Genomic DNA, 14,515 nt, shown 5'->3' with positions numbered 1-14,515 from the left:
GGGGGTGTGACTGTGACTCAGTGGTCAAGTTTCTCTTAATTCAGTCCTTAGTACCTGCCTCTCCCACCACTCCCCGCAAAAAAAAGAATTATTACTGTGAAATTTTTATGTTAGTTTTTAAAACCTTTCTCAACACCTTAACGATTTTGGGATGTGAACTTATTCTTTTCATGAATATTTAAGGATGAATTTTATAGTTACAAATTTGTATTAGTTTTAGGTAGATGAATAGTGATACAAAATATTTTAAAGCACATTTACCCCTATTTTTATTTTGATAAAATTTAGATAATATAAAATTTGCCATCTTAACCAATTTTAGGTATAATGTTCAGTAATATTAAATACTTATAATGTTGTGAACACACTCTTTTCATCTTATAAAATGGAAATTATACCATTAAACAGTAATACTTCTTTTGCCCCCACCAAAGCTCTTAAAAAACATGTCTCAATCTGTCTACCCTTTAATTCTTATTATTATTCTATAAAGATTATATTTCTTTAGGGCAGGGCCTCTGGCTTAGTGGCATGCATGAGGCACTGGGTTTGATCCTCAGCAGCACATAAAAATAAACAAATAAAATAAAGGCATTCTGTCCATCTACAGCTACAAAATTAAAAAAAAAGATTATATTCCTCTTGTAAAAGAGAATAAATAAATTAAAAAAACATAACAGAAGGTTAGTGATGAGCTTGCACTGCATCTTTAACAGAACTAAGAAAGCCTTCCAGATTCTTCATATTATATGCCTGCCAAAATGTCCTTTTAGATTCATTTGGGGAGTTTTGTGAGGACGATTTAAAAATAAACAAACAAAAAGAACAAAAACCCCACCTTTAGTTTCTACTCAGGCAATACTACTTTAGGGAATCTTAGTAAGCCTGAGAAACCTTGTGGAATGTTTGGGTTCTTTAATCATGGTAACTACCCTGTATGTCTCTATAGGGACGGGGGTGTAAAATAATTACCTGCCCTTTTGAAATAAGCATATAATAATTGATACTAAAATTGAGACTTTAATCATTTGGGACAATTAAGTTTATTGGTAGGTGTCCTTTCTTGAAAACTGTGGTCATCTTTTGGCTTGTAACAGATGATAGTGTAAGCTTTTCTGTGGTTTCCTTCTATATTTTTTACAAAGCTGGAAACCCAGACTTTGGTAGTCTTTGCCTGCAGAAGTCTATAACTGGCTAAAAATGAACTTTCTGGTCTGTAATAGTTGGCTTTAGTGGAAAGAGGTATTTAATTTATATAATAAAAAATTTGAGGGCCTACAATGTATAATGCATGATACTAGGAACTTAGATGTAGAAGTAAATAGGGCAGGCTCTTTGTGAGGTGACTATCTAGGAAAATTAACTTTGTCATTAAAGGGCTCTTTTATCAGTGATAATGTGGTAATATGGGAACCAGTGTAGGGTTATCTATCTTGTTTGAAGGATAAAGTGAGGTATCAGCAAAGGCCTCCTGGCAGAGATGGTATCCAAATGGTGGTGTTGTAATATGCATGTGTTAAATAGTATATTAAAAGCAGGGAGGGGGGTGGATGTTAATGAGATGGTAATTTAGGGATGAGGATGTTAAGGGTATTTTTGCCAAATTGAACAGCATCTGTAAAACTCCCAAGGAATGAGAGAATGTGGTAGATTTTTATTTCTTTTAAGGGTTTATTTATATGGATACGTTAAGGAGTCAGCTCTTGAAGTTGTTTTTTGTTTGTCTTTTTGTGATACTGGAGATTGAACCCAGAGTCTCATATATTACTAGGCAAGGGTACTATCATGAGCCACACCCGCAACCCTTTTTTTGTTGTTTTTAAGATTTATCACCCACCACCCAACTGAGGGATTCTTTACCACTGAGCTACATCCCAGTGCTTATAATTTCTATTTTGAGACAGATTATTATTATTATTATTTTTTTAGTTGTAGTTGGACACAATACATTTATATCTTTATTTTACATTTACGTTATGCTGAGGATTGAACCCAGTGCCTCATGCATGCTAGGCGAGCACTCCACCACTGAGCCTGAGCCCTAGCTCCAGCCCCTTGAGACAGGGTATTAATTGCGCAAGCTGGCCTGCAACTTGTTATCCTCCTGCCTCAGCCTCCTGAGTAGCTGGATTACAGGTGTGAACACCTCTACCTGTTTTGAAGATTTTTTTTGTTGTTGAAAAGTGACAGTACTCTGTTCCTCTTTATTTCCTGCTCAGTGGAGGAATCTACTTTTCTTATGGCCATCCATAAGAAAATCTGTGTAATGTGCATGTGTTATTTATTCTTGATTTAAATACTTCATCACCTCTTGACTTCCTTACTAGATGAAGATTTAATCCTATTAAATATTAAACTCTTTGTGTCACTTCCATCCCTCCATTCTCCCTATAAAGTTATTATGAGTTAACTTGGACACGATTATGGGTCAAGTTTTCTAACTGTACAAAGTCTATTTAAGGTATATATTAATTTTTTTTTTTTCATACCATCTTTCCAACAGCTACTTCTTTGCTTAGTATAATAGTTTCTGTTACTATGTGTCAAATTGCCATAAATCTGGTGATTTAAAACAACATCCACTTATTAGGTCATAGTTTTGTAAGTCAGAAATCTGGTATGCCATGTCTAAATTTTGATCAGAGTCTAATGGGCTGAAATTGAGGTATCTGCCAGTCCAAGTTTCCCTGGGAGTCTTTATGGAAAAAAATCTTACCATACTCACTCAGATTGTTGACAGAATGTAGTTCCTTGATCTGTGGTATGAAGGTTCCAGCTTATTTGAGGAATGTGAGCGGGGGAATCCTTTCATTTTTTATAGACCACACATTCCTTCAACATGGAGAAATTCTTACATGTCAAATCTTCTGAGGTCTTCAATCTCTGACTGCCCTTTATGCAACTAGTGAGAGAAAACTCTTAAAAAGCTCATGTGAGTAAGTAGGCCTACCTGGATAATTTTTTTATCTTAAGGTCAGTTGATAGCAGACTTAATTACATCTGTAAAATCTCTTCCCATTAGTGTCCATGTTAGTATTTGATTGAATAATGGGGAAATGGTATGAGTACTCCAGAGGCGAAACTTAGGTCATCCGAGATTTCTTCTTACTACACTAGTTTTCTATGTAGTTGAACTCATATTTTTTACCTGTTACTTAAACTGTCCTTCAGTATGGTCAAAAACATCAGGCGTTATGTTACTTTCATCATCTTGAAGAAATATGAAATATTTTTATGTGCTTTAGTCTAGACTGGTTTTACTTTGTGCTTAGGCTTAGCTGTTATAATTGGATCCCTTTTCACTGTCACTTAAAGGATTATTCTTTTTTTTTCTGTGGAATGCCTGTTTTCTATACCTCATTTTGCCGTCTTGTTCAATTTCTTCTTTGTGATGATGTCCATTAATGGGAGTGGTATTCTTGTAAAAGATAATCGGAGGTAAATTTTTTTGAGATTTTGCATATGTGAAAATGGTTTTATTCTATTTTCACAAAGTTCAGTAGTTTGGCTACTCATTTTGTGTGTGTGTGTGTTTAGTTTTTGACTACTCAGAATTTTTTTGTGGCTTATTTTTTGTTTTATTTATTCTAATTTATTATATATAACAGCAGAATTCAATTCATACTACATAAATAGAGCACAGTTTTTCATATTGTACACAAAGTAGAGCCACACCATGTTTTCGTACATGTACCTAGGGTAATGATTTTCATCTCATTCTACCATCTTTCCTACCCCCATGTCCCCTTCTTTCCTCTCCTTCCCCTTTGCTCTTTCTAAAGTTTGTCTGTTCCTCCCATGCTCCCCTCCCCACATCCCCACCATAAATCAGCATCTTTTTTTTTAACCCATAGTTATTTTCATGGGTTTAACATTCCATTTTATTTAAACTTTTTATACAAGTAAAAAAGATACATTATATGTATAAAACTTAATAATTTTCACAAAGTATACATATTTACATAACCAACAAAAAGGTAAGTTACATTGGCAGCATCCCAAGAGCCCTGTTTGTATGCCCATTACTCACTGTGCTCCAAAAGGTAACCACTATCCTGCTTCCAACCTGACATTGAATTTTGCATGAATAGAATCATTCAGTAAACATTTTTTTGTTTGGATGGTATATTTCACTTAGTATAATGTTTGTGAAAATTATCCGTGTTGTTGTGTGTAGCAATCATTTGTTCATCTGCATTTCTAAACCCTATCCGTTTGGAGAAATGTGTCATAATTTCCCAATAATTCTATTTCCAAAGTTGTTTCCAATTTGGGCTATTAAAATACCATTGAAACAAACACTCCTGTATATGTTTTCTTTTTAATATTTATTTTTTAGTTGTAGTTTGACATAATACCTTTATTTTACTTTTAAATTTTCTAATTTGTTATATATGACAACAGAATACATTACAATTCATATAACACATATAGAGCATGATTTTTCTTATCTATGGTTGTATATAAAGTATATTCACACCATTTGTTTCTTCATACATGTACTTAGGGTAATGATGTCCATCACATTACACCATCTTTCCTACTCCAATGCCTCCTCTCTTCCCCTCCCACCCCTTTGCTCTATCTAGAGTTCATCTAATACTCCCTTGTTCCCCCTCCCAACCCCAGTATGCATCAGCCTTCTTATATCAGAGAAAATATTCAGCATTTGTTTTTTGGGGATTGGCTTACTTCACTTAGCATGATATTCATTTATCTGCAAATGCCATGATTTTATTCTCTTTTGTTGCTGAGTAATACTCCATTGTGTATATATACCACATTTTCTTTATCCATTCATCTACTAAGGGACAACTAGGTTGGTTCCACAATTTAGCTGTTAATTGTGCTGCTATAAACATGGATGTGGCTGTTTTAAGTCCTTTGGGTATAAACCAAGGAGTGGGTGGTTCCATTCCCAGTTTTTCAAGGAATCTCCATACTGCTTTCCAGATTGGTTGCACCAATTTACAGTCCTGCCAGCAATGTAAGAGTGTGCCCTTTTCCCCACATCCTCACCATCACTTATTGTTGTTTGTATTCTTTTTTGTTTGTTTTTGTTTTTGTTGTTTTTTTGTTTGTATTCTTTTTAAGATTTATTTTAAAAAAATGTTTATTTATTAGTTGTAGTTGGACACAATGTGTTTATTTTATTTGTTTATATGTGGTGGTGAAGATCCAACTCAAGGCCTTACATGTGGTAGGCGAGTGCTCTACTGCTGAGCCACAACCTCAGCCCTGTTTATGGGGTTTTTTTTAAATGTTTATTTTATTCCAAGCCATTCTGCTTGGAGTGAAATAAAATCTTACAGTAGTTTTGATTTGCATTTCTCTAATTGCTGGAGATGCTGAACATTTTTCCATCTTTCAATTGTTGATTGATTGTATTTCATCTTAGAAGTGTCTGTTCAGTTGTTGGCTCATTTATTGACTGGGTTATTTTGTGTGTGTGTGTGTGTGTGTGTGTGTGTTAAGACTTTTGAGTTATTTATATATCCTAGAGATTAGTGCTGTCTCATGTGCCTGTGGTAAAAATTTGCTCCCATTCTATAAGCTCTGTATTCACTTCACTGATTATTTCCTTTGCTGAGAAGATTTTGTGTTTGAATCCATCCCATTTATTGATTCTTGATTTTAATTCTTGTGCTATAGAAGTCTTATTAAGGTCAGGGCCTAATCCAGCCTGATGGAGATTTGGGCCTACTTAGTTTGCAGGGTCTCTGGCTTACTAGTTCCTTGGTCCACTTTGAGTTGAGTTTTGTGCATGGTAAGAGATAGGGCTTAATTTCATTTTGTTGCATATAGATTTCCAGTTTTCCTAGCACCATTTGTTAAAGAGGCTATTTTTTCTCCAATATATGTTTGCATCTTTGTGTAATATAAGAATACCTGTATTTATGTGGGTTTGTCTCTGTGTCCTCTGTTCTGTACCATTGGTCTACAAGTTTAGTTTGGTGCCAGTACCATGCCATTTTTGTTACTGTTTTTCTATAGTATAGTTTAAGGTCTGATATAGTGATACTACCTGCTTCACTCTTCTTGCTAAGGACTGCTTTAGCTATTGTGGGTCTCTTATTTTTCCAGATGAATTTTATGACTGCCTTTTCTCTTTCTGTGAGGAATGTCATTGGAATTTTGATTGGAATTGCATTAAATCTTTATAGTGCTTTTGGTAGTATGGTCATATTGACAATATTAATTCTGCCTATCCAAGAACAAGGTAGATTTTTCCATCTTCTAAGGTCTTTTTAAATTTCTTTCATTAGTGTTCTGTAGTTTTCATTGCAGAGGTCTTTCACCTCTTTCGTTAAGTTGATTCCCAGGTTTTTTTTTTTTTTTGAGGCTATTGTAAATGGGGTAGTTTTCTTAATTTCTCTTTCAGAAAATTTGTCACTGATATACAGAAATGCCTTTGATTATGAATGTTGATTTTATATCCTGCTACTTTGCTAAATTCAGTTATTCTAGAAGTTTTCTGGTGGACTTTTTTTTGGGTCTTCTATGTATAGAATCATGTCGTTGGCAAATAGTGATAGCTTGAGTTCTTCTTTTCCTATTTGTATCCCTTTTTTTTCCTATTTGTATCCCTTTTATTTCTTTTGTCTGTTTAATTACTCTAGAGTTTCAAGGACTATGTTAAATAGAAGTGGTGAAAGAGGGCATTCCTATCTTATTCCAGTTTTTAGAGGGAATTTTTCTCCATTTATAATGATGTTGGCCTTGGCCTTAGCATAGGTAGCTTTTATAATGTTGAGATGTGTTCCTGTTATCCCTAGTTTTTCTACTGTTTTAACATGAAGTGGTGCTATATTTTGTCGAATGCTTTTTCTGCATTTATTAAGATGACCATATGATTCTTTAAGTCTGTTGATGTGATGAATTACATTTATTGATTTCTGTATGTATCCCTGCGATGAACCCCACTTGTTCGTGGTGCACTATCTTTTTGATATGTGTTTGTGTTCAATGTGCCAGAATTTTATTGAGAATTTTTCACATCTGTGTTCATTAGAGAGATTGGTCTGATGTTTTCTTTCTCTGATGTATCTTTGTCTGGTTTGGAATCAGGGTGATATTGGCCTCATAGAATGAGTTTGGAAGTGTTTTCTCTTTTATCATCCCGATTCAGTTTGGGCAAATCATATGACTCTAGAAATTTATTGGTGTTTTCTATTTTATTGGAGTACAAATTTTTAAAATAATTTCTAAGTATCTTCTTTATTTCTGTAATATCTGTTTTGATATTTCTTTTTTCATCATGGATGTTAGTAATTTGAGGGAATATTTTTTTCTCTTTCCTCTTTGTTAGCTTGGCTAAGGGTTTATCAATTTTATTTATTTTTTTTCAAAGAACCAACTTTTTATTTTAAGTTTTTAAGGTTTTTTGTTGTTGTTTCAATTTCATTGATTTTTACCTCTAATTTTAATTATTTCCTGTCTTCTGCTTTTGGTGTTGATTTGTTCTTTTTCTAGGGCTTTGAGCTATATAACATTAGGTCATTTATTTGTTGACCTTTTCTTCTTTTAAGGAATGAACTCCATGCAATGAACTTTTCTCTTAGTACTTCCTTCATAGTATCCCAGAGATTTTGATATGTTGTATCAGTGTTATTAACCTCTAAGAATTTTTTTTAATCTCTTCTTTGATGCCTTTTGCAATCCTTTGTTCATTTAATATTATTTAGTCTCCAGGTGTTGGAGTAGCTTTTGTTTTTTATTTTATCATTTGTTTTCAATTTTATTTCATTATGATCTAATATAATGCATAGTAGTATCCCTACTTTTTTGTATTTGCTAAGAGTGGCATAATATGGGGTCTATTTTAAAGAAGGATTTATGTGCTACTGAGAAGAAAATGATTTGCTTGTTGATGGATGAAATATTCTATATATGTCAGTTAAGCCTAAGTTACTGATTTTATTATTGAGTTTTATAGTTTCTTTGTTCAGCTTTTGTTTGGAAGATCTATCCAGTGGTGAAAGAGACGTGTTAAAATTATCCAGAATTATTGTGTTGTGGACTACTTGACTCTTCAATTTGAGAAGAGTTTGTTTGATGAACGTAGATGGTCTATTGTTTGAGGCATATATATTTATAATTGTTATGTCTTGTTGGTGTATGGTTTCCTTAAGCAGTATGAAATGTCCTTATTTATCCCTTTTTATCAACTTTGGTTTGAAGTCTACTTTATTTGATATGAGGGTGGAGACTCCTGCTTTTTTCCGCAATCCATGTGAGTGGTATGTTTTTTTCCCTACCCTTCACCTTAAGTCTGTGGATGTCTTTTCCTATGAGATGAGTCTCTTGAAGGCAGCATATTTTTGCATCTTTTTAAATCCCATGTGCCAGCCTATGTCTTTTGATTGGTGAGTTTAGGCCATTAACATTCAGGGTTATTATTGAGACATAATTTGTATTCCCAACCATTTTGTTTATTTTTGGTATTTAACTTGACTTGGTCTCTCTTTTGATTAGATTTTCCTTTAGTGTAATACCTCTGTCTGCTGCTTTTCATTGTTTTTCATTTCCTCATGGAATATTTTGCCAAGGAAGTTCTGTAGTGCGAGGTTTTTTCTCATCAAATCTAAAGGTTAATTTTGCTGGATACAAGATTTTTTTTTTTTAATATTTATTTTTTAGTTGTAGTTGGACACAATACCTTTATTTTACTAATTTATTTATTTTTTTAATGTGGTGCTGATGATCCAACCCAGGGTCTCGAACATGCGAGGCAAGCACTCTACCGCTGAGCCACAACCCCAGCCCTGGATACAAGATCTTGGTTGACATCCATTTTCTTACATAGAGTGGTATATGTTTTTCCAGGATCTTCTCGTTTTCAGGGTCTGGGTTGAAAAATCTGCAGAAAATTCCAATTGGTTTCCTCCTATATGTGATTTGATTCCTTTCTCTCATGGCTTTTAAGATTCTTTTCTTATTCTATATGCTTGGCATTTTCATTATTATGTACCTTGTTTGGTGTGGATCTGTTGTGATTTTGGACTTTGTCATCCTGTAAGCGTCTCGTATTTGGTTTCCCAATTCATTCTTCATGGTTGGAAAGTTTTCTAATATTATTTCATTGAATAGATTTTTCATTCCTTTGGTTTGGAACTCTACACCTTCCTCTATTGCAATAACTCTTACATTTGGTCTTTTTATGTTATCTTTCTTGAATGTTTTGCTCATGGTTTCTTACCATCTTCACTGTGTGAACTATATTCTTTTCATGATTATAATTTTTCTTCATTGTCTGAGGTCCTGTCTTCCAAGTGGTCTAATCTTTTGGTGATACTTTCTATTGAGCTTTTAATTTTGTTTATTGTTTCTTTCATTTCGAGGATTTCTGTCCCCCACCCCACCCCAGAACCTCTATCTCTTTGTTGAAGTAATCTTTTGCTTTCTGTATTTGCCTATATAGCTCTATCAAACTGATCTTTTGCTGCCTGTATTTGTTCCCTTATATCATCCTTTAATTTACAGAACATTTTAGTTATGTACATCCTGAACTCCTTCTCTGTCATTTCTTCTGATATGCTAGTCATGCCTTCTAATAATGTATTATCTTGATTTGTCTGAGGCACTTTTTTTCCTTGTTTTTTCATGTTGTTTGTGTGTCCTCCCTTCTAGCACTATGGATTGGAGGCATTTCTGTTTTTATCCTATAGGCTTATAGTGCCCCTTCAGGGTTCTAATACCTTTCCTTTGAGGGAAAGAACAATGTTAACAGATCCTAAAATATTATCCAACCTTAAACCTAATAGTTATTAATAAGATGTTTACAGTTTTATCATAGTATTACAGAAATGATGAGTTCATTTTATCTACAATATAAACAGTAGGTTTGTAGAAGGGTTTACAGTTTCTGATGTGGACAAAGAACAGGAAGTGAGGTATAGGAAGAGATGTTGAAGGGGTAAGAGATGAGGAATAGAGTTATTATTTCTTAGGAAGTGTGAGAGAGGAATCTAAAGAAGAAGGTTAGGAGCAGGAGAAGAGTGAGGAAGTGATTTTGAGGAGACAAGTAAGTGGGAAGACAATAGAGTACATAAAATAAACAAACAAATGTTAAGAAAAATAAAAAACATAAAAATAGGAGGTAAAAGAATATACAACACAACTGTAATATACTATTCAGACATCCCAGTCCTTGGTATCCTAATTCATGCAATGTATTTGGTTTCACAAATGTTGGGAATGTCAAGAGTGGCAGAATAGAGAGGGAGGAAAAAAGAAAAATAAATTTTAAAAGAAGAAACAAAGACTGTTTTGGTTGGAGATCAGTATCTTTTCTGATTCCCTTCTCATTCAATAGGTGGGATTGTATGTTGTTTGCTGGTATCTCCACCCTCAGGATTGGGAAGGTTGGGAAGGAGGTTCCCACCTCAGGGTAGGAAGGTTGGTCTTAGAAGTTCAGGGCACCTGGAAGTTGGGTATGGTACCATCTGTCCTCAGTGGGAGACTGCATCCCAAGGATCTCCTCTGGGGCTTGCTCATGTGATGTGGGTGCCTGGTCTTATCTCCTTATATCACCTGTAGATCTCTCAGTTCCTGGTCTCTAAATTTAGTCTCTAAACTGTGTCTTGCTCACCCTCTCCCTTTCTACTTCCTATTTGGGGATCTTTCTCTTAGCAGGGCTTGTGGATTGCGCTCTGTCTTTATACCTGTCTTAGAAGGCTGTTTTGTATTGGGCAGTCGTTGTGCTAGGGCAAGGGGTAGTTGGGGACTATCAGTTCCTGCCCAGCCGGTGTTCTAAGCTGAGAGTTGCCCTAACTAAAGATGGCAATGAAGGTATCCCAAGATGAAAGCGAATTCTTTCTATGATGGACTGTGGAGTTGGGGTTGGGAGGGCTGATAGGTGGCGTTCGGCCATGTATGCCATGAAGCTTTGTGTGGCTGTGGTCTCAATTTTAGAGATATTTTTCTTAATTTATGAATGTGTCATCACTTCTTCCCATTTACGGCAATTTTATGATCATCTTCTTTCTTTCTTTTTCTTTTTTTTTTTTTCCTAAGTTAATTTTATATACTTTTGTGCTGGGGATAGAACCTGGGGCCTCATGCATGCTAGGCAAGTACTCAGTCTCTGAGCTACATCCCTAGTCCATTTGTACCTGTTTGCAGTCTCATGATGATGTAGGTGTATATTTATTCCATTGTTCTGGACACCTGGTGAACATTTCAGAATGAAACATATGTTAGAGGTTTAGATACATGTATTGTATTTTGCTGATTATTTTTTCCATTTTATGGTGTTCTTTCTTTTTGGTCTTGCTTTCTTTCAAGATGCTATTTTCTGATTGTTTTGTCTTATATTTTTCATATTAGATATTTTAATCATATTGTTTCATTCTTAGTTGCTCATTTCTATTTATTAATACTTTTTAGTTGTAGTTGGACACAGTACCTTTATTTTATTTATTTATTTTTATGTGGTGCTAAGGATTGAACCCAGTGCCTCACATGTGCCAGGCAAGCACTGTACTGCTGAGCTACATCTCCAGCCCTCGTTTCTATTTATTTACTTACTTTCCATCATGAAAAATTTGAAGCAGTATAATACATCTTTAAACATCTTCCAAGTTCAAGATCTATCAACAGGTTGTATAAATTTAGGAGTGGGTATTGAAAAGCTCAGTGGAGGGGGTGAGTTTCTGTCAGAAGCTTGAAAATGTGGGATTTCTTTTAGATTGATCTGTATTACATTTTGTGGGAAAGCAAGCTGTGTTAATATTTTGATATCTTTTCTCAGTGAAAGATCCCCCAGTCTTCTGCCTATTACAGTCTAATGTAATCTTCTTGTTTTATATCATCCCCAGCTCTTGATTACATGGAATTTTCTTGAGAGTATTTTTTTTACTCTTAGCAGAAAACAGTCAGTTTTATGCTAGTTCAAGGGAAGAGCCAGTTGTTTATCTTCTTGTTTATGTGAGATCTTGTTATCAAATTGCTTAACACCTTCTAGAAGTTTTCTTATTATTAATACTTCTTCACTCATAGTCCCCCAAACACACATATATGCACAGACATAGATATATTCAAAATAACTGGCACTACCAGTTCCTGAGTCTTTTGGAAGATCAGTAATGTAAATCAGGCTGCTTCTCACCTTTGTTTTGTGAGGGTTTTTTTTTTTTTTTTTTTTAACTCTTTAATTTGAGCCTTGGTTGCTTAGTTGTCTGAGTCAGTTACCACTTGTCTTTCTTTCCAGCATCCATATTAAATTACTTTTACTTTTTTTTTTTTTTTTTAAGAGAGAGAGAGAGAATTTTTTTAATATTTATTTTTTAGTTTTTGGCGGGCGCAACATCTTTGTATGTGGTGCTGAGGATCGAACCCGGGCTGCACGCATGCTAGGCGAGCGCGCTACCACTTGAGCCACATCCCCAGCCCCTACTTTTACTTTTCTAATTCTTTCTTTTTTTCTTATGGTTATAAGTCCTTAAAAAAAAAAAAAAAAAAAAAAAAAGTCTATATCTTTTTCAGTGTGTTTTAGGAGAGAACAGTAGTAAATGCTTGTCCTGAATCTGTCAGCTTTCTCCAGGTAACTAGCATAGTGATTTTTTTGAGTTGTTTGGTGTAGTTAGAACATGATATACAGAACTTGTATATTGGATCAAGAAGGCTAAAATAATATCTTTTGAAGTTCAGAGGAAGGATTGTTTCGATTTCTTACTTTCTTTCTTTTGTACTGAAAATTGGACCCTGAGGCATTGAGCCACATCTCCAGTGCTGCTTCGCCCCCTCCCCTTCCTTTAAAATTTTATGTAGAGACAGGGTCTCCCTAAGTTGCTCAGGACCTTACTAAGTTTTTGAGGCTGGCTCTGAACTTGCAATCTTCCTGCCTTAACCTCCTGAGCCACTGGGGTGATTATTTTTATTTTAGAAAAACTGTCAAAGGCTCACTGAGATTCTTAATTATGAAAAAGGATCTAGATAAGGGTGATGATACGGATCTAGGTTTAATTTATGGAAAAGAGGGGGAGAGATTTAAAGAATATTAAAGAGGTAGGATTAAGGATTGTTTGGACATGAAGTAAAGTTAGGGACGAATCAGGAAGAGGATAGGATATAATTTATCACTAAGTTTAATGGTTCATGTCACTTGGATGCAGGAAGGAAATGTAGGAAGAGGAGCAATTTCTTTTTCTCTTTTCTTTTTTTTTTTTTGGTACTGGATATTGAACCCAAGGTGCGCCATCACTGAGCTACATTTAAGACAAGGTCTCACTAAATTGCTTAGGGCCTTGCTGAGTGGTTTGTGGCTAGCCTTGAACTTGATATCCTCCTGCCTCATCCTCCTGAGTCAGTAATGAACAATTTTTTAGGAAGACAATGAGTGGTTCAGTGTTAAGAGTTTGAGATTCCTTTTGAAAGATAATGTCCTATAGTCATTTGAGTGTCTGGAATTCAGAAAATTGGGTTGGAGGTAATAGATTTAGACATAATCAGTGTGTTAATGGGATATGAGAAGAGAACCAAGGGCAGTACCCTGAGAAAGGCCAAATCTAAAGGGTACTGTTCCTGTTTTTTTCTTTAAAAAAATTATAGGTCACAGAAAGTTACAAAGTTAATTTCCTCTTATAAACAGATAAATTTATTTGAGATTTCATAATATGGTAGACAATATCTTATAGTTATTGTGGATCTCTAGAGAGTTCACATTTTTAAAGCTTCATATCAGGGATTGGGACATCATTCAGTCATTAGATTACAAGGTACTTAGATCTCTTAGTCTTTGACACAGTCTTTGTGTGTTCAGCAGTTATTTACCTTAGTTTTTCTAATGCTAGCATGTTTTGCTTATTTTAGTAGGCTATTGAGTAAATTTTAATTTCCCTGGGAACTTTTTAGTATACTTGATAATCAAAATGAATTTGACTGGTTTTTTTAATATGTTTTTTTATTTATATTCCATGAAAAGACTGAACTATGGGGAATGAAATTTAACTTAGTTCTAAGGCCCAGTATACTACTTTATTAGGTAATGGAATCTTTATAGTTCTCTTCCTTAGAAAACTCTTTAATAAGATCTTCTAAATTATTTTTGGTTAGAGAGAAAGTTAAACTTACAGTTAACACATTTAGCAATAAACTATGCATTTCTACTAAAAATGTATATGTCCCATAGATGATGATGAGGTGAAAGACAAATATTGCATGATCTTAATATATATATTGAGTCAGAAAAAAGTTGAACTAAAAGAAGCAGGAATTAGAGTGGTGTTTTCCAGGGGACAAGGAGGGGAGAAATGTTTTGAACAAAAAGTATAAAATTTTAACTAGACAAAAGATTTAAATTAGATTTATTACATAGAGTGATGACTATAGTTAATAATGTACACTCTAAACTTGGGGGAAAAAAGAACTAAACTGAGGATATATGACATCATAGGGGGAATATGTATATATTTTATGGCATTGTAATTATTTGGGGGATGGGGGTAACCTAGAATGGAATTCAGGAAGACTTGACCCCTGAGCTGCATCCCCAGACCAATTTTGTATTTTATTT

The 14,515-nt window shown here is 34.4% G+C and overlaps 1 protein-coding gene across 1 annotated transcript in view; it reads left to right on the top strand.

Moving 5' to 3' along the window:
- Nucleotides 1–14,515, top strand: part of Ipo11 (importin 11) — a 205,125-nt gene that overhangs the window by 101,982 nt on the left and 88,628 nt on the right. The gene's annotated exons all lie outside the window — the stretch shown is intronic.

The sequence above is a fragment of the Callospermophilus lateralis genome, chromosome 5, assembly GCF_048772815.1.
Source record: "Callospermophilus lateralis isolate mCalLat2 chromosome 5, mCalLat2.hap1, whole genome shotgun sequence".
NCBI classification, from domain to species: Eukaryota; Metazoa; Chordata; class Mammalia; order Rodentia; family Sciuridae; genus Callospermophilus; species Callospermophilus lateralis.
The sequence above is the reverse complement of the archived record's forward strand: the minus strand, read 5'-3'. Positions and strand labels throughout refer to the sequence as shown.